The sequence below is a fragment of the Notamacropus eugenii genome, chromosome 2 (genome assembly GCF_028372415.1).
Source record: "Notamacropus eugenii isolate mMacEug1 chromosome 2, mMacEug1.pri_v2, whole genome shotgun sequence".
Lineage (NCBI taxonomy): Eukaryota > Metazoa > Chordata > Mammalia > Diprotodontia > Macropodidae > Notamacropus > Notamacropus eugenii.
In genome coordinates, this window is record NC_092873.1 from 365,932,557 (window position 1) to 365,953,712 (window position 21,156).

Below are 21,156 nucleotides of genomic sequence, written 5' to 3' on the forward strand. Positions count from 1 at the left end.
GATGATGAATCATGCTTCCTACCTATAAGCAGCAAGAGGATGGACTAGAGGTACAGAATAAGGCAAATATTTTAAGATACAGCCAGTGACTGGATTTATTTTCCTTGAGTATACTTATTCGTTACGTTGGGGACAAGTATTGAGGTAGCAGTTGGAGAGCAACCATCATGAAAAAGAAAAAGAAAAAATATATATGACTACAACATTTAAAAAAGGACAGAAGACAGCAAAAACAAGTTAAGTAAGGAACACAGACAAGAGGGACTATGCTGGTGCTATCATGTTAAATTTAATTGGTAATTAAAATGAGTTGTATTTAATGGAGATTTGTTTTTTTTAATATATAATCCATTTTCTCTTCTTAATATACAGAAATGTTCATTTTTGTCACTGTTTAAGTTTTTAATTTAAAAGCAATTTTTAAAGAAGAGATATTTACCTCTATTACTTACTTTTGTTTCCAACTTCCAGTTTGGAATTACTTAATTACTTAAGCAGTTGTCAAAGAGTTAAATACTTAGGCAGCATGCTATTGTATCTACTCTCCAAGGGTTGTTAATGATGTGAAACCAAAAGTCTTGCATACATGACCCAGAAGGAATAAAGAGAAAGGGCTAGAGGAAAAAATTATTAGATTCTTACTACGTGCAGGCACTTTGATAAGTGCTCAATATACAATTAAAGGAAACAACTATCAAGGATCTTACATTCCCAAAAGGGAGGACAAAATATAAAGGAGGGATGAAAAGAGGATGGAGGGGGGACAAAGCCAACATGGCGCAGCAAAACTATAACTTCCCTGAGCTCTCTCACAAAGCCTTCCAAATACCTGTAAAAAATGACTCTAAACAAATTCCAGAGCTACAGAACCTTCAGAATATCAGAATAAAACAAATCTCCAGACAAAGACAACCTGGAAAATCAACAGGAAGGGTCTAATCACACCAGGAAGGGAGCAGAGAACAGTCTGGGGTAGGTTTCACCTGCACAGGTGGGCCAGAACATGTCTCAGGGGACTGAGTCATTGACAGCTGTGGCAGTTTCCAGGCCTCTCAACCTAGAAACACCAAAAAGGTCAGTGGGAAAACTCAGTGGGATCTGGGTGAAGGAGTAAAGTGGTCTGGCCAGGTCTGCCCCAGCCTCAGGGTGGTGGGGTTGGTAGTGGCGGCTGCCATGGGTGGCAGTAATAGCAGCAGCAGTGGCAGCAGAGGTTGCTTCCAGAGCTCTGGGCCTACAGACTATGGGGGATCAAGAGACTAATGTAAAATCACTAAAGCCTGTGATAGTACACCCATACCGACACCCATTGGAAGCAGAATCCTACCTTGACAAAGAGTTAGAAAGTCAAGTATTTGGTAGAGAAGATGAGCAAGCACCTTAAAAGAACTCAGACTATAGAATCTTATTTTGGCAACAAAGAAGACCAAAACAAACAACCAGAAGAAGACAACAAAATCACATTTCCTACATTGAAAGCCTCTAAGAAAAATATGAATTGGTCTCAGGCCATGGAAGAGCTCAAAAAGGATTTTGAAAATCAAGTGAGAGAAGTAGAGGAAAAACTGGGAAGAGAAATGAGAGTGATACAAGAAAACCATGAAAATTGAGTAAATAACTTGTTAAAGGAGACCTCAAAAACGCTGAAGAAAATAATTTTTAAAATATTCTCTAACTGAAATGGAAAAAGCAGTCCAAAATGACAAAGTGGAGAAGAATGCCTTAAAAAGCAGAATTGACCTCACTGAAGAAAATAATTTCTTCAAAATTAGAATGGAGCAAATGGAAACTGATAACTTTATGAGAAATCAATCAATTATACAACGGAACCAAAAGAATGAAAAAAATAGAAGATAAAGTGAAATATCTCATTGGAAAACCACTGACCTGGAAAACAGATCCAGGAGAAAAAATTTAAAAATTATTGGACTACCTGAATGCCATGACCAAAAAAAAGAGACTAGACATCATCTTTCAAGAAACTAACAAGGTAGGTAGGTGGTGAAGTGAATAGAGCACCTGTCCTGGAGTGAAGTTCAAATCCAGCCTCAGATGCTTGACACTTACTAGCTGTGTGACCTTGAACTAGTCACTTAACCCCAATTGCCTTGCCTTCATCCTTAAAAAAAAAATTATCAAGGAAAACTGCATTTATGTTCTAGAACCAGAGGGGAAAATGAAAACTGAAAGAATTCACTGATCACCTCCTAAAAAAGATCCCAAAAGGAAAACTAGAAATATTGTAGCCAAATTCCAGAGTTCCAAGGTCAAGGAGAAAATATTGCAAGAAGTCAGAAAGAAACAATTTGAGTATTATGGAAATACAATCAGAATAACACAAGACCTAGAAGCTTCTACATTAAATGATTGAAGGACTTGGAATAATCTAAAGGTCAGAGGAGCTAGGATTAAACCCAAGAATCACCTACCTAGCAAAACTGCATATAATACTTCAGGGAGAAAAATGGATATTCAATAAAATAGAGGACTTTCAAGCATTCTTAATGAAAAGACAAGAGCTGAATAGAAAATTTGACTTTCAAAGACAAGAATCCAGAGAAGCATGAAAAGGTAAACAGGAAAGAGAAATCATAAGAGACTTATTAAAGTTGAACTATTTACCTTCCTACATGGAAAGATAATATTTCTAACTCATGAGACCTTTCTCAGTATTAGGGTAGTTAGAGGAGATGATAGATAGATAGACACATAGATAGATAGATAGATAGATAGATAGATAGATAGATAGATAGATAGATAGATAGATAGATAGATAGATAGATAGATAAAGGGCACAGGGTGAGTTGAATATGAAGGAAAGATATCTAAAAAATAAAATTAAGGGGTGAAAGAGGAATATTTTGGGAGAAGGATAAAGGGAGAGATAGAATGGGGTAAATTATCTCACATAAAAGAGGCAAGAAAAAGGTTTCACAATGGAGGGAAAGAGGGGGGAAGTTGAGAAGGAATGAGTGATCCTTACTCTCATCGGATTTGCCTTAAAGAGAGAATAACATACACACTCAATCGAGTATATTACCCTACAGGAAAGTAGGGGAGAAGAGGGAGGGATGATAAAGCAGAGAGGAGATTAGAGGAATGGGTAATCAGAAGCAAACACTTTTGAAAACTAACAGGGTCAAAGGAGAAAATAGAATAACTGGGGGGGGTGGCGGGTTTGATAGGATGGATGGAAATATAGTCTTTCACAACATGAGTATTACAAAGTGTTTTGAATTCTTTCACAATGGGGGTGGGAAGGGAGGAAAGAAAGAAGAGAATTTGGAACTCAAAAGTTTTAAAAACAGATGTCAAAAATTGTTTTTACATGCAACTGGGAGATAAAATATACAGGCAATGGGGTATAGAAATCTGTCTTTCCCTTCCAGAAAGTAAAGGGGAATTGGATAAGAGATGGGGATGATAAAAGGGAGGGCAGATTGGGGGAAGGGATTATTAAAAAGCATGTCATCTGCAGGGGGAGAGATGGGGAGAAAATTTAGAACTGAAAATTTTATGGAAATGAATGCTGAAAACTAAAAGTAAATATTCTTTTTAAAAAATAAGAAAAAAAGAAAATGGAATAAAGAAAAGACGATGGAGGAAAAGGTAACCAGGAAGGTAAGAGGCAACTGGCAACATGGAATTTAGAGAGTGAGATGAGGAATAAGTGATGACAGTCATTTCCTCAAACAGTGGTCCTGTTGAAATATTTGTCAGTCAGGAGAGTGGGCCTCAAGGCAGAAATTTCTCCATTGGTTGAAAGGAAGTGCTAAAGAAGTCCCTGAGAATGAGTCAAGGAATGAGTGATATGAGAAGCAACTAAGCAAAGGTTTACATATAAATCTGATGGGAAGAACAAGGAGATGTTTGCATATTATAAACCCATTAATCTAGTAATTATACTGCAGAATAATTTGTGAGCTACTTCTAAAAAAAAAAGTACTGAGGTTAAAGATTGGTAAAGGATTAGATTAGAGATGTGGCCAGCTAACTGCCAATTGATGAGGTAGTGGAGGAGGTAGGTAGTCAGTCTGCACCAACTCTTAACCTTACGTATTAACATATTTTACTTTGAAAATATACAATAGTGTTTCCTTTTTGAAATGTGCTTTTGAAACTTAATAGTATTTTACTTATTTCCAATTACACGTAAAGACAATTTTCAACATTCATTTTTTTGTAACATTTTGAATCTCAAATTTTTTTCCCTCCCTCTCTCACTGCCCCATCCTTCCCCAAGATAACAAGCAATCCAATATAGGTAATACATATGTAATCGTGTTAAACACAATTTCCACATTAGTCACTTTATGAAAGAAAAAACAGAACAAAAGGAAAAAAAAACATGGGGAAAGAAAGTGAAAATAGTATGTTCCAACCTGCATTCAAACTCCATCAGCTCTTTCTCTGAATGTGGATAGCATTTTCCATCATAAGTCTTTTGGAATTGTCTGGGATCATTGCACTGCTTACAAGAGCTAAGTAAATCATAGTTGATCATCAGTGTTATTGTTACTGTATATGGTCTCCTGGTTCTGCTCACTTCATTCAGTATCAGTTCATGTAAGTCTTTTGAAGCTTTTCTGAAATTCACTTGCTCCTCATTTGAAAAGCACTTGCTTACCTTCTACTTTAAAATATTTTATCTAGTAGGGAAAGTTTCTGAGAATCTCTTTTTGTGGGTTTAATGTCTGACAACAGTTCTTATTTAAAGAACAGAAGAGGGCAGAGCTAACTTATACAACCCTGGCAGAGAAGGATGACTGCGGTGTAGTAGCAAGTCTCCTGACACACATCCAGGATGACCTGCTGGCATAGGTTCTTAGATTGCTTTTCTCTTTTTAAAAATTAATTTACTTATTTTTAGTTTTCAACATTCACTCCCACAAGATTTTGAGTTCAAAATTTTCTCCCCATCTCTCCCCTCCATCCACCCCAAGGAAGCATGCATTCTGATTACCCCCTCCCCCAATCTACCCTTCCTTCTGTCACAAGTCTCCCTTCTCTTATTCCCATCCTCTCTATTTTCTTGTAGGGCAAGAAAGATTTCTATACTCCATTTTCCATATGTATTATTTCCCAGTTTAATGTAAAAACAATTTTTAACATTCATTTTTAAAACTCTGAGTTCCAACTTCTCTCCCTCCCTCCCCACCCATCCCCACTGAGAAAGCAAGCAATTTGATATAGGTTATGTACGTGTAGTAATGCAAAACATTTCCATAACAGGCATGTTGTAAAAGATTAACTATATTTCCCTCCATCCTATCTTGCCCCCCCATTTATTCTATTCTGTCTTTTGACCTTGTCTCTCCTCAAAGGTGTTTACTTACAATGGTCCCCTACCCCATTGGTCCTTCCTTCTATCATCACCTCCACCTCTTATTTATTCCCTTCTCCCCTACTTTCCTATAGTGTGAGAGATTTTCATACCAAACTGAGTGTGCATGTTATTCCCTCCTTAAGCCAAATGCAATAAAAGTTCACTTTTTCCTTCTCACCTGCCCCTTCTTCTCATTGAAAAAACTTTTTCTTGCCTCTTACATGTGAGAGATAACTTACCCCATCCTATTTCTCTCTTTCTCCTCCCAATTTAGGCCTCTCTCATCCCTTAATATTTTTTTAGGTATCATTCCTTCATATTCAACTCACCCTATTCCCTCTGTCTATATGTATATAATCCCTCACAACTACCCTAATGAGGAGAAAAGTCTCAAGAGTTACAAATATTATCTTTTCATGTAAGGATGTAAACAGTTCAACTTTAGTAAGTGCCTTATGATTTCTCTTTCTTGTTCACTTTTTCATGCTTCTCTTGATTCTTGTATTTGAAAGTCAAATTTTCTATTAAGTTCTTGTCTTTTCATCAAGAATGCTTGAAAGTCTTCCATTTCATTGAATGAACATTTTTTCCCCTGAAGTATTATACTCAGTTTTGCTCAGTAGGTGATTCCCGGTTTTAATCCTAACTCCTTTGACCTCTGGAACATCATATTCCAAGCCCTGCAATCCCTTAAAGTAGAAGCTGCTAGATCTTGGGTTATCCTGATTATATTTCTACAGTACTTGAATTGTTTCTTTCTGGCTCCTTGCAATATTTTCTCCTTGATCTGGGAGCTCTGGAATTTGGCTACAATTTTCCTAAGAATTTTCCTCTTGGTATCTTTTCAGGAGGCAATCAGAGGATTCTTTCAATATTTATTTTACCTCCAGGTTCTAGAATATGAGGGTAGTTTTCCTTGATAATTTCTTGAAAAATGGTAACTAGGCTCCTTTTTTGATCATGGCTTTCAGGTAATCCAATAATTTTTAAATTGTCTCTCGTGGGTGTATTTTATAGGTCCATTGTTTTTCCAGTGAGATATTTCGTGCTCTCTACTATTTTTTAATTTCTTTGGTTTTGTTTTATAATTCTTTGATTTTTTCATAAAGTCTGTATCACCAAGGCAATATTCATTGCACTAGTGATGACTATGAATATGCAGGTATAGTTATCAGTTACAAAGTATAAAAGATTCTCTATATAGAAAGCAGAAGAAAAACATTTATTTAGACACCATAAATCCAAATTCCAAAACCAGAAAGCTAAATCCATCACAGTGACCAAGAAGTCAATAAAAATGATCACCACAGGGGGCAAACAGATTCCCAAGCCTCCCTTTCTCTGTCAGGGCCTTCTCACAAGCAAACACTCTTGAGACTGAGACTCGTCATGCCCACCTACCTGAGTCCTCTCTCCTCTGCCTGGATGGCACTCACTTCCTCCCCATTCTGCTCCACCCTTCCTCTTCCCCCCATTCAGCTAGCTCTTCCTACCACATGTGGCTTAGGCTTCCAAGTGATTTAAGCAGGTCACATGAGTCTATTAATGAATGAGAAAGAGCTTTCCATTTAAATTGCTATTACAAAGTCATTAGCTTCCATCTGCTCCATTTTATTCTTTAAGGAATTATTTTCTTTAGTGAGTTTTTGGACCTTCTTTTCCATCTGGCCAATTCTGCTTTTTAAGGCATTCTTCTCCTAATTGGTTTTTTGGATCTGTTATAGCAGTTGGGCTAGTCTATTTTTTTAAGGTGTTATTTTCTTCAGCATTTTTTGGGTCCCCTTTAGCAAGCAGTTGACTCATTTTTAATGATTTTCTTGCATCACTCTCATTTCTCTTCCCAATTTTCTCTCTATTTCTCTTACTTGATTTTCAAAATCCTTTTTGAGCTCTTCCATAGCCTGAGACAAATTCATATTTTTCTTGGAGGCTTTGGATGTAGGAGCTTAGACTTTGTTGTCTTCTTCTGTTTGTATATTTTGGTCTTCCTTGTCACCAAAATAAGATTCTATGGTCTCATTCTTTTCCCAGCCATTTACTTGACTTTTGAGTTCTTTGTCAAGGTAGTTCTCTGCTCCCAGTACGGGGTGGGGGAGTGTACTGTCAACTGCTTGATCCCCCCACGATCTGTGGGCCTAGAGCTCCAGAAACAGCCACTATCACTGCTGCATCTGCGGCTACCACAAGCTCCTTCACCCCTTTTGCCTCCCAGCACCATGGTCAGACCACTCTATTCTCTCACACAAATTGAACAGTTTTTTTCCACTGAACTTCCAATTTTTCAGCGGTGTTTTGGGGTCATGAAGTCCTGGAAAACACTACAGGTGCCAGTGATTCAGTCCCTTCAAGGCCTGTTCAGATCCTATTTATGTTGGCATGGCCCACACCAGAATAAGCTCTGCTCCCAGCCCTGCAAGATAGATGCTCTTGTCAACCTTCCAGGCTCTCTTGGGCTAGAGATTTGCTTTACCCAGTCATTCTGTGGGTTCTGCAGCTCCATAATTTGTTTAGTGTCATTTTTGACAGTTATTTGGCTGGATTTGGGGGGAGAGCTCTAGGAAGTCCTTGCTTTTACTCTATCATCTTGACTCTGCCCCTCCCCCTCCAAAAACATCTGCTTTTTCAAGGAAAGCAACTTAAAAAGGGGTCAACAATCTACTTTAATTAAATTCACCAACAGAGAAAATATAAGTAGAGAAATAAAGACCAGTGGACAGGCTAACTGTCTGACCATAAGCAATATGTACATCACAGATCAACAGACAGATCCAGCTGTCTGACCATAACATACATATATAGTTACCAGAGAAAGAAGCACCAACATCTGGGTTTTCAAAGCCAGGGGGCTCCTTAACAGCCACCCAGAGTTTCATCTGGCACATGAACCTTCTTCAAAAGAGTAAGTCCCAAAGCAAAACCTCACCTCAGAGTATATATACACTTTTCAGAACCATAGGGCGTCATAACCCTCGTGACTTAATGCCTTATTAGAAATTTACAAAAGGTGGGTCTTCCTATAAAACAAGTCTCCCCTAATTAAGTTTCCCTTAATGGGCTTCACCAGAGGCCCATTAGTGAGTGGGGGAGATCTTTAACTCTCATTAATATTACATGTGGCTATTTGAGCTACATGTTGAATATGTCAAAAGTACTTGCCAGTTTTTATCCTGTTTTCTGATTGTTTGGTTACCTTATTTTTGACTGCCTCACAGCTCCACATTTCAGCTTCTGCTCTTAGCCCCTGTCCTTGTGTATTAATCTAACCTGGTCTCTTGACATTTCAGCTCCTGAGAAAACTGGTAGATTGGATTACTGAGTCAGTCAGTGATTTTTGAATAATCATGGAAAATCATAAGAGAAGGGCAATTGTTGTCCTAATTTTTTAAAGGGTGGTGGGGTGGTCTGAAAACTATAGGCCAGTGAGCTTGACATTGATTCTACTCTTGAATGGATCATTAAAAAGATACTATAGGCTATTCAAACCCCTATCATATCTCTTCATTGACTTACTTTTAAGTTGCCCGCAGTTTTGAATCGTTGAAAATTTGTGATCCTACATCAATAGTAGAAGATTTGTATTCTAAAACTGAGTCTTTGTGCCAGGAAATAAATTGGCACCATCCTAGCAATGCAAATTTCCTCAAATTTAATTTAGTCTTTTTTCATCCTTTTACTCACTTCTAACCCTAACTTATCATACATCTGCAGTTCCTGGAAAAGATATGTGTTCTGATGTACTAATACAATGGACTTGCCATCCAATTCAATGCACAACAAAGGATATTTTTCATCCATTTCATTTTTCCTGTGTGAATTGATAGGCTCATTTCATTTCGTAATTATGAACCTAATTTACAAAGTTTTCTGATATTCTTGGGCTTCATGATGACATCTGATTATTATCCAGAAGAAGAAGCATCTTGAAAAATTCACCATCTGTAAGGAATCTCTTTTCTATCTGGACCTTGCCTGAAACATCTTCTTTGACAGTATTTTGTTGTGGTGGTGGTTTTTAATGACCCTCTGATTACTAGTATCATATACCACATGAAGCTTCCCTTTTGAATTAATCTTGTTGACCTTTATATTTTAATATGTTTAATTTGGTGGGGACTATTCCTGAAAACCATTTTATATAGGACCTTATATTTAACAGCATTTCCCTTTCAAGTAACAGAAGAAAGCATAGCTAGCACACTCAGGAATAAGGACAACCCAGCACACCAGAGCTATACAGTAAGCATGTTACATTGTCATTCATTTGCTGATATGTAGAATCATAGAGCTTGAATGAAATTATATGGTAAGCATGTTACACTGTCATTCATTTGCTGATATTTAAAATCATGGAGCTTGAATGAAATAACTTTTTTGGTTCTATCTATCAAAGAACCTAGTGTAGTCCCATTGCAATGCTACTTCCGCAGCTCAGTACTCAGAGGATACAGAATAGGTCCCTAGAGAGTAAACATTCCCCAACATTATATAGTTCATTATGTACACATACATATTGATTTTGTTATTACTCTTATCAGGATTTTAATCTCCTTCAACTTCTGCTTCATACAAGGGAAAAGCAAAACAGGGATATCACAAATGAAAGTTAAATTCTTCTCGTTATTAGGGAGCAGCTATTGAACAGGTTCAGTTCACATAAGGAAGTCACCCACTGGCTGCAGAAGAAGAATTTATATATTCATAACTTTATAGTTATGAATGCCAAGCAGAGCTAAAAAAAAAAACTTAGAGCTAAAGGAATTTTTACTCTAAGTCAAGAACTTTGGATATGAATGGGGTAAAAAGGAGCAGTTTAGTCGGTCAGCAAGTACGACCTAGTGTTATACTATGTTAATTCCAAGTAAGTTGCCTAGGAGCAAACAGGTTCAAGTGCTGAAGCTGAAGACTTAAACTTAGAAAACATGAAACTTAGAAAACATGCAATAACATCAGCACAGTAGTAAAGGTGAAATGACACCAAAGTTAAACAATCCACATTCTTCCTATTTTAAAAGAAAATTTTATTCTCAATTTCTTGTTTCAATTTTACTTTATTTTCATATTTGCATTTTCTTTCTCCAATTTCCTCCTCCCTTTCCTATTGAGGGTAAAAACAACTGAACCTTTTACAACCATGTACAAGTTAGGAAAAAAAAAAACTTAGATTGAACATGTCTAAAATATAGATAGATGCTAGGCAAATAATGTAGATTCACATATGTACACTCACATAGCTATATACATATGTATGTATACACATAATCATATCCATAGAAACACACCTTTATATGTCTCAGTCTGCTTATACTGAATCCATCATATCATATCTCAAGGTGGGTATCATGTTTCAACATGAGTCCTCTGGAATTCAGATTGTAAATAAACTACTTCAAATGTCTGCATAGGGAGGCATATATCCCATTTAGTGAGATGACTTGCTCAGGTTTATATTAGTGGTCAGGGTTATACAGGTAGTAAATGGAAGCACTAGAATTCCAGCCCTCATCCTCTAACTCCAGAGTTAGCAATCTTTTCAGTTTCATGATGGTCTTTCTTATTAAATAAAGAAGTGCAGTTCCAACAAAAGGAATGAGGCATTAAATAACCCTGTGAGGTAGATAGTTTAAACATTATGTTCCTTATTTTACATAGGGGAAAACTAAGGCTCAGAGAGGGTAAATGACTTGGAGTATAGTCTCAAAGCAAGGAGTTATAGCAGCAGGGATTCTGATCCCAAGGCTTCTCATGACAAATTCATTTCTCTTCTCATTACCATATCATGCTATTGTGCCAAGGCACAATATAATGAAAAATCTAAGTCTGATGTTCCCCATGCCTTATATAGTATTTACCCCAAAGGCAAAATGAAAGGAATTTTGGGTTGTTCAATATTTTGGAATTTCTATGTTCATTAATGTTGCTAATAGAGTTGACTGATCATTAATTCATCCAAAAATACTTTTTGATTAAAGGACCTCTAAGCCATATGAAGGAAAGCATAGTACAATGGAAAACACATAGTTCTCTTTTTTTTTTAAGGGAGAAAGTGACTGAGACAACATCCACAGCTTCTTATATGCTTATTTTTCTACCTATTTAATTTTTGAAAGTTATACACACAATGACAGAACATACCTAATGAGGGTATTAGAAGGGAACAAGTAGACTATTGCAAAAGATATTTAATCCAAACCAAAATTTAAAAAAAAAACAATAAGACAGAAATTCCTATTGTCCACACTATGGCATGCATTTAGATCAACAAATTATAGTGTTAGGGGGCGGAGCAAAGATGGCGGAGTAGAAAGACGCACATACACATAGCTCCGAACCCACAATCCACAGAACAGCTACAGGGGAGTAACTCACGGCGAATTCTGCACCCAGAATATGCAGAATATCCAATATTCTGCACACGGAATATTGGAGGGAGGGAGATTTCTGTTCCAGAGGGACCTGCAAACCTCTTGTGGGGGGTCCTTCGCACTGCGGACTGGGTGCCAGGACTGGGAGCTGAGGGCAGCCCTGCAGCGGCCACGGCACCGAGAGGAAAAGATCCGAGCGGGCTTCGGGGACAGGATCTCCAGCGGCCACGCGGGTCCCTCCACCCACAGAGGGACCTGCAAACCTCTCGCAAAAGGTCCGTCGCGCTGCAGACGCGGAGCCCAGCCCAGACCTGCTGCGGCCACAGCACCAAGAGAAACAGACCCGAGCAGGCTTCAGGGACAGGATCTCCAGTGGCCGCACAAGTCCCTCCGCCCACAGGTGACGGGGGTCGGTGAGAGAGTCTCTTTGGCGGGTCGAGAGGGGAGTGGGGTGTCCCCATGATTCGGGCCCCCCCGGGAGGTAGAAGCTGAGAGGCGGCTGCAGACAGGGGCTCCCCAAGTGGGCGGGAGCCTGGATCCATTGTGGAAGGTCTGTGCATAAACCCCCTGAGGGAACTGAGCCTGAGAGGCGGCCCTGTCCCAACCTGACCACCTGAACTTAATCTCACACTGAATAGCAGCCCTGCCCCCGCCAAAAGCCCTAAGGCTGGAAGCAGCATTTGAATCTCAGACCCCAAACACTGGCTGGGAGGACCAGGAGGCGAGGTGGGTGTGAGGAGAATATTCAGAGGTCAAGTCACTGGCTGGCAAAATGCCCAGAAAAGGGAAAAGAAATAAGACTATTGAAGGCTACTTTCTTGGAGAACAGACATTTCCTCCTTTCCTTTCTGATGAGGAAGAACAATGCTTACCATCAGGCAAAGACACAGAAATCAAGGCTTCTGTATCCCAGCCCACCCAATGGGCTCAGGCCATGGAAGAGCTCAAAAGGAATTTTGAAAATCAAGTTAGAGAGGTGGAGGAAAAACTGGGAAGAGAAATGAGAGATATGAAAGAAAAGCATGAAAAGCAGATCAGCTCCCTGCTAAAGGAGAACCAAAAAAATGTTGAAGAAATTAACACCTTGAAAACTAGCCTAACTCAATTGGCAAAAGAGGTTCAAAAAGCCAATGAGGAGAAGAATGCTTTCAAAAGCAGAATTAGCCAAATGGAAAAGGAGATTCAAAAGCTCACTGAAGAAAATAGTTCTTTCAAAACTAGCATGGCACAGATGGAGGTTAAGGACTTTGTGAGAAAGCATGATATCACAGAACAAAGAGAGAAGAATGGAAAAATGGAAGATAATGTGAAATATCTCATTGGAAAAACAACTGACCTGGAAAATAGATTCAGGAGAGACAATTTAAAAATTTTGGGACTACCTGAAAGCCATGATCAAAAGAAGAGCCTAGACATCATCTTCCCTGAAATTATCAAGGAAAACTGCCCTGAGATTCTAGAACCAGAGGGCAAAATAAATATTCAAGGAATCCATAGAACACCGCCTGAAAGAGATCCAAAAAGAGAAACTCCCAGGAACATTGTGGCCAAATTCCAGAGTTCCCAGGTCAAGGAGAAAATATTGCAAGACGCTAGAAAGAAACAATTCAAGTATTGTGGAAATACAATCAGGATAACACAAGATCTAGCAGCCTCTACATTAAGGGATCGAAGGGCATGGAATAGGATATTCCAGAAGTCAAAGGAACTAGGACTAAAACCAAGAATCACCTACCCAGAAAAACTGAGTATAATACTTCAGGGGAAAAAAATGGTCTTTCAATGAAATAGAGGATTTTCAAATTTTCTTGATGAAAAGACCAGAGCTGAAAAGAAAATTTGACTTTCAAACATAAGAATGAAGAGAACCATGAAAAGGTGAACAGCAAGGAGAAGTCATAAGGGACTTACTAAAGTTGAACTGTTTACATTCCTACATGGAAAGACAATATTTGTAACTCTTGAAACATTTCAGTATCTGGGTACTGGGTGGGAGTACACACATACACATGCACACACGCACACATACATGGAGACAGAGTGCACAGAGTGAATTGAAGAGGATGGGATCATATCTTAAAAAAAAAATGACATCAAGCAGTGAGAGAGAAATATATGGGGAGGAGAAAGGGAGAAATTGAATGGGGCAAATTATCTCTCATAAAAGAGGCAAGCAAAAGACTCATTAGTGGAGGGATAAAGAGGGGAGGTGAGAGAAAAACATGAAGTCTATTCTCATCACATTCCACTAAAGGAAAGAATAAAATGCACACTCATTTTGGTAGGAAAGCCTGTCTCACAATACAGGAAAGGGGGGACAAGGGGACAAGCAGGGTGGGGGGGATGATAGAAGGGAGGGCATGGGGAGGAGAATGCAATTCGAGGTCGACACTCATGGGGAGTGATAGGATCAAAAGAGATAGAAGTAATGGGGGACAGGATAGGATGGAGGGAAATATAGTTAGTCCTATACAGCACAACTATTATGGAAGTCATTTGCAAAACTACACAGATTTGGCCTATATTGAATTGCTTGCCTTCCAAAGGGAAGGGGTGGAGAGGGAGGGAGGTAAAGAAGTTGGAACTCAAAGTGTTAGGATCAACTGTAATGTTCTTACCACTAGGAAATAAGAAATACAGGTAAAGGGGTAAAGAAAGCTATCTGGCCCTACAGGACAAAAGAGAAGACGGAGACAAGGGCAGAGAGGGATGATAGAAGAGACAGCAGATTGGTCACAGGGGCAATTAGATTGCTTGGGTTTGGGGGGGAGGGGATAAAAGGGGTGAAAATTTGTAACCCAAAATTTTGTGAAAATGAATGTTAAAAGTTAAATAAATAAAAATAAAATAAAAAATAAATTATAGTGTTCACCCATCTATATATTTATATCTTGGACAGATACTTCAAATGGGTGAAAAATTGAGGCCCTATTGTCTCTGGGAAATTGCAGAGATTCTGTGGTGACTCAAAACATTTCCCTGACATGAAAACCCATATTTTGATCACCAGCATTCTACTGGTGATTTGGCATGGCTATGACACTGAAGACCACAATCTCTAAAAATACATATCACTAAGAGGACAACAAAGAATTACTTAAACGTGAGTAGGCAAATATGAAACTATGAACAAGAACCAGAGTTACAGATGTTATTAAAGAAATGTACAATTTTTAAAAATGTTCTTATAATGTGGAAAAAGAGAGAGCTAGATGATCCACATACTCTACCGTATACTCTCAATGTGAAAAGAAAAGCACTCAGCACTTCAGATGGAAGGCTTATCGTATATGGAAGGACATGTACAAAATTCACACCAGACAGACAGGCATAGATAGGCTGTGATTCATACTGTGTGAAGAAATCACAGATCCATTTCAGTGGGATGAACAGAAAAAGGATTTTAGAATTAGAGAGACTTGATCAAATCTCATCTTATTCATTGGACAAGTCACTAAAACTCTGATGCTCACGTTTGTTTATTGTTGTTTTATTTGGAAAAAGGGGGAACAGTAACAATACCTATAGATAGCATTTACCTCACAGGATTTTTGAAGATCAGTTGAGAAGATGTAAGTAAAGTATTTTGAAAAACCTTAAAACATCATTATAAATGCCATATCATTATTACCCTGTGTAAAGTTCTATGCTAGGTGCTGTGGAAGTTATAAAGAAGAATAAGGCTATTCATAAATAAGAGCATAAGGCTTGCACAGTGCACTCCATGCAATAGCATTTCTGAAACTTAGATGTAAGTAAAAGTTTGCAAATAGAATTCTATTTTCTCATTCGCTTAAATCATTATTTCCAAGATGTTTTCTCCCCTTTTCTCATTAAGCATTTACCTATTTCTCTCTCAAATAGGTGATGTTCTATAAAGAAACACTTAGAAGACTAAGGAAATGCTATTTAACAATCCCCAAGGTGAAGTCTTTCTGTAAAGTGAAGAACCCTCCAGTCACAAAAGTTAGATATCCCTGAAAGCTCCAAATCAAACTATGTTTCCTTCCCCACCTTGACATACCTTTGAAGTAGCATTAATGGCCTGTAGACAGGGCAGGTTTCCCTGGAAACCTGGTGGTGTTCTGGCTTATGCTTTCTCCCCAAATAAACTCCTACCACTTGCTGCAGGTACAAAGATTTCGAGTCATGACTCTGCACAGGTGAGTCATAATCTTTCAAAGCCTAGTTTTCCTAAGCTATAAAAATGAGGCTAATGATACCTGCTGTACCAACTTCACCGATGTACTATGAGAATTATGCTTGCAAACCTTAAAGTGCTATATACATGTGAGCTATTACCATTCTTAAAGCAGGCCAACCATCCAACTTCCCATTAATCACTCATCACACTCTATATTTTGCAGCTGGAGTCAGACACATCGTAGGAAGGAAGTGAATGTAACCACTTACAAATCAATCAATCACTCAACAAGTACACTTGCTGAGCACATATTACGTGTCGGGCACCATGCTAAGCTCTGTGGGAGGCATATAGAAGAAATATAATACACAGTATTTGATAAACTGGAAGAGGTCTTTGAATTCCTGGGGTAAGTCAACACTTTCACCAGGAAGGCAAATGGGGAGATGAGGCTGATCAGCGCAGAAGAAGATCTAGAAATCTGGAAGGTTATTTCTAGGGAAAGTGTTTTTAATAAAGAAAAATATATGTGGATCTTGCATGTAGGACCATGTAGGACCTCTGCTATATAAATAGAATAGTCAGAAATATTCTTCTGGTTGGTCACATTAGTATATAGTACACAGATTGTATATTTCTCTTCTAAGTATGGTTCCACAGAGTAACAGGAAAACACAGAGCATAAATCATTATGGAGAGATTTGGGATTAAGAATTGCAAACTTAGATTTGTATTCTGATAATTAGGTTACTATACTTGAAGTCTAAAAAAAAGTGCTACAAGAGCTTAAAGAAAATACTTTAGAGCTGATTGTGAGCAATTCTTCATGGGTCATTGAAATCCCTGAACATCTAACCTCAGAATGAGGCAAATTTCCCATGATATAGACTTTTTAAATAAAGTGAAATCTCACTTAATTGGCTCTCAATTTAAAGGAACCTTTAATTAAAAGGCTTGAGTGTGTGTGTGTGTGTGTGTGTGTGTGTATGTATGTGTGTGAGAGAGATAGACAGACAGACAGACAGACAGACAGATAAATAGAGAGATAGGCTATCATAGGAATAAAGATAGGGACCAGATTTTGATTTTGTTGGTGTAGGAACTCCCAGATGGGGAAACACTGGCTGCCAAATGCAGGTCAGTCCCTTCTTGACAACTTAAATTCTTAGATATTTGACTAGAGATTAAGTGACTTGACCAAATTTAGATATCTAATATCTATCAGAGGTAGGAAATGAACTGGTTTTCTTGGTATCAGATCTCTATCTACTACACCACGCTGCTCCTCAGGGCTTTCATATAGTAGACTTTTTCTGCTTAACATCAAAGGGTAGAACTAGTCCTTTGCCTTTTCCCTAACAAGAAGAGAGCTGTTTCCTGTGGGTGCTCTATCAGACCTGTGGATCATTTTTCTCTCATATCTAACAGAAAGCATAAAATTAAACAGAGACAAATGTCTTTATCATCATGATTTATCACAATAACCCTTCTAGTCCAGTTTTTTTATGATAATCTAAGAGTGTAAAGATTCAATGGTGAAATGGTCTATCTGACCTTCTACAGCATATACATATATATATTTATGTATACATGAATGTATGTATATACACATATATTGTGTGTGCATGTGTGTACATATATGTTTGTATACATATATACATACATATACATGTGTGTGTGCATGCACACCTATCTGGCACTATAGCATCTGCCCAACTCTCTCTATCTTACCTGACCTCCATGGCTTTGATTCATTTTCTGTTTATGCCCTGCTAATCTTCACTCCTCCTGGTCAAACTTGATCTGGTTTGCCACCTACAGCTTATGATAATAGAACATCAGCAAGGACAGATAACAAGGAAAGTTATTTATAACCCCAAAGCAGAAGCTGTTTGCTGTCTGCACTTTCCAGACATTCATTTATCAAATATTTGTCAATAAATATTTGTCAAGAATATATTATATGCTAAGTGTAATGCTCGCCAGGGGTGGGGAACCTGTGACCTCAAGGCCACATGTGATTTTCTAGGTCCTTGGGTGCAGTCTTTTGAGTGAATCTAAGTTTTACAGAACAAATCCTTTTATTGAGGGGATTTGTTCTGTGAAGTTTGGATTCAGTCAAAGGGCCACACTTGAGAGCCTAGAGGCCACATGCAACGTTGAGACCGTAGATTTAACACCCCTGTGCTAGAGCTTCACAGAGGTATAGACTTACAAGTGGAATTTAATCATAATAATAGCCGTAATAACAACAACAACAATAGCTAGCATTCACATGGTGCTTTAAGGTTTGCAAAGTGCTTTACAAACATTAGCTCATTTTTTCCTCACAACAACCCTTCAGTGCAGATGCTATTATCATCTCCATTTGACAAGAGCAGAAACTGAGCTGGCCAGAGGGTGAGTGGTTTGTCCAGGAGGATGGACCTGATGGCTAGGGTCACATTTGAACTCAGGTCTGCCTGACACCAGGCCCACCTTTCTATTCAGGAAAAGATATCAGAGGTTTCATTTTGTCCAAACTATACTTGAATAGGAATTCTCTCTATAGCATCCTCAACAAAAGTCATGGTCTGAAGGTACTTCTAAGAATGCAGGGCTCCTTACTCCATGTTACTTTGGGTACAGTGCTGAATTCTACAAAGGTCCTCCTTGTACCAAATTAAAATGTACATTGTATCTATCCCTCCCACTTCTGCCACCAGGCTCAATCAGAATGAATGTAATATCTCTTGCACTTGAAAGCCTATCAAAAACTTGAAGACTGGGGGCAGCTAGGTGAAATAGTGAATAGAGTGCCAAGCCTGGAGTCAAGAAGACTCATCTTTGTGAATTTGAATCCAGCCTTGGACATTTACTAGCTATGTGACCCTGAGCAAGTCACTTAACACTGTTTGCCTCAATTTCCTTATCTGTAAAATGAGCTGGAGAAGGAAACTGCAAACCATTCCAGTATCTTTGCCAAAAAAAATACAACAAATGGGGTAATGATCAAATACAACTGAAATGATTGAACAAGACAAACAAAAAATATAGACATAGGATTTTATATGAATATATATGTATATATACACACATACATATAGGATAACAACCATTATTTTGTTCATTTGTACAAAGAATCCCTGGAAAAGGAAACTTTATTAATGGTGGTTAGAATCTTTTCTGTAACTTTTTACCCATAGTTGCCTCATGACACTAAGAGGTTAAGTGACTTGCTCAGGATCACACACCTCAATATGTGTCAAAGGCATGACTTATACTCAGATCATCCTAGATCTGAGATTGGCTTTACATCTACTCCACTATACAGCCTTTAAAGCACAAACACAGACAGAGATACAACATAAATACACAGATAAATACATTGAAATTGATATTCAATTAAACAGTTGAAGCACAATCCTTGCAATCTTGTTAATGCTGTTAATTTACCTAGAACACCTTTTCTTCATAGATTTGGTAAAGAATTAAGGCAGGTATCACGCACCAAGTCTCAGATCCCCAGGTATGACAGCCATATCATTCATTCACACACAGAAAATCCATACATTGGAAGGTAGCACAGATGTTTCTAATTATAAATGAGAATCATCTTACAAGGACAAACCAACTTTCTCCTCTTTATTTTTACACTAAAGCAGATAGGAATTAACAAAGAGAAACTCCATTCCAATAAGATCTGGCATTTCTGGATTTTTTTTTTAAAGCTTTCATCGACAACAGCAACAAAGTCACTCAATTCTAGTCATGTTAAACCATTTAGACAGACTCAGTTCAACCCAACTAAGTTTTAATTGGGTTGTAACTGCCCAAGGCTTGGACCTGGCTTTTGCTTCTGAAAGCTTCTTAAGGACAGGGATTGTCCTCAGGTTGGTTATTATATCCCCAGAGCCCAGCACAGCACCTAACATATGGTAGGTAAATAATAAAAGCTCCTTGAGTCAGTGAATGCTTGTTTCTATATTAACTAAACTGTGGCTAATGAATGGAGCTTCATGACATGAAATGTCATAAGGAGTCCATTTAGATAGATCATATATATGCTCTGCATTGGCTTTCATTGGGGTTAAGGCTGCCAGCAAATATTACAGGCATTAATACTGCTTTCATGTCCTAGCTGAGTGGTGATCAATCTCAAGTCTGGGTGTCTTCCCAGAAAGAGGCTTTAAGAGGGCCATGATCTCCCCAAATTGCACCTTGGCATTCTTGTGTTTTCATTTAATTTCAAATTGTAGGCTGTTGCCAGTCCAGACTGTATGATTGTTTCTGAGCTGTTTCTCACCTCATACAATCAGATGAGATCTTAAAAGATAGCAGCTGATCACGAATCCCCTCACAAATATGAGTGAAGTTATAAAAGCTGAAAGGGACCCTGGTAGTACAGTAAATAGAGCACTGGGTCTAAAGTCAGGAAAAATTGAGTTCAAATTCAGAAAGTCTGAGACTGGTAAATTATACTACACTTCCTCTAGTTCAGAGGCCTGCAATCTCAGCTCAGCTTGGGTTGGGGTTAAACCTGCCTGATTCAGGGTGGGGAACCTGGGACCTTGAGGTCACATGTGGCCCTCTAGGTCCTCAAGTAACTTTGACTGAAGGGGAACCTGTATTAACTTACAAATTCTAAGGAAACTCCAAACCAGAGTTTTTCAATCACTGTGAATATTCAGAGTTTATTGTGCTATTTTTTCTCCTAAGGGGTTTTCCAGAATCACCTAAACTTTGACTACTATACTACATTCTGTTCTATCTGATTTGTGGTTTCTATCAGACCCTTGTACACATTGAGTCTGGAAGACCTGAATTCAGACTCAGCCTTAGATACTCACTAGCTATGTGATAATGAACAAGTAACTTAATTGCCCTGCCTCAGTTTCCTCAACTGTAAAATGGCGATAATAGGATCTACTTCACTGTATCGTTGTGAGGATCAAATGAGGAAATATTTATAAATGCTTAGCCCAAGCACAGTGCTTGGCACCTAGCAAGAGCATAATAAATGCCAATCCCCTCCCTCCCTTCCTATATGAAGATATGTCTGCAATTTGGAAGTTTTAAAATTGCCGTGCTATCTTTTTAATGAATTAGCATCTCTTATTAGAAAAATATCAAGAGAAAGCTATCAACTATTTTGGGCAATGTTGGGACTGGAAGCTCAATTCCGTGTGGACAGTCTCGGGCAGGTAAAAGTGGGACTTCTAAATCTTAGAGTCTTACGAGGCCCTCCATGAACAGCGGGGGTTCGAGAAGGTCAGACCGAGCTAGCTCGGCTAGCTCGGGTATTTCCGCCTCTCCCCCGGAGATACCTGATGGGTGGAGTCTCCCTG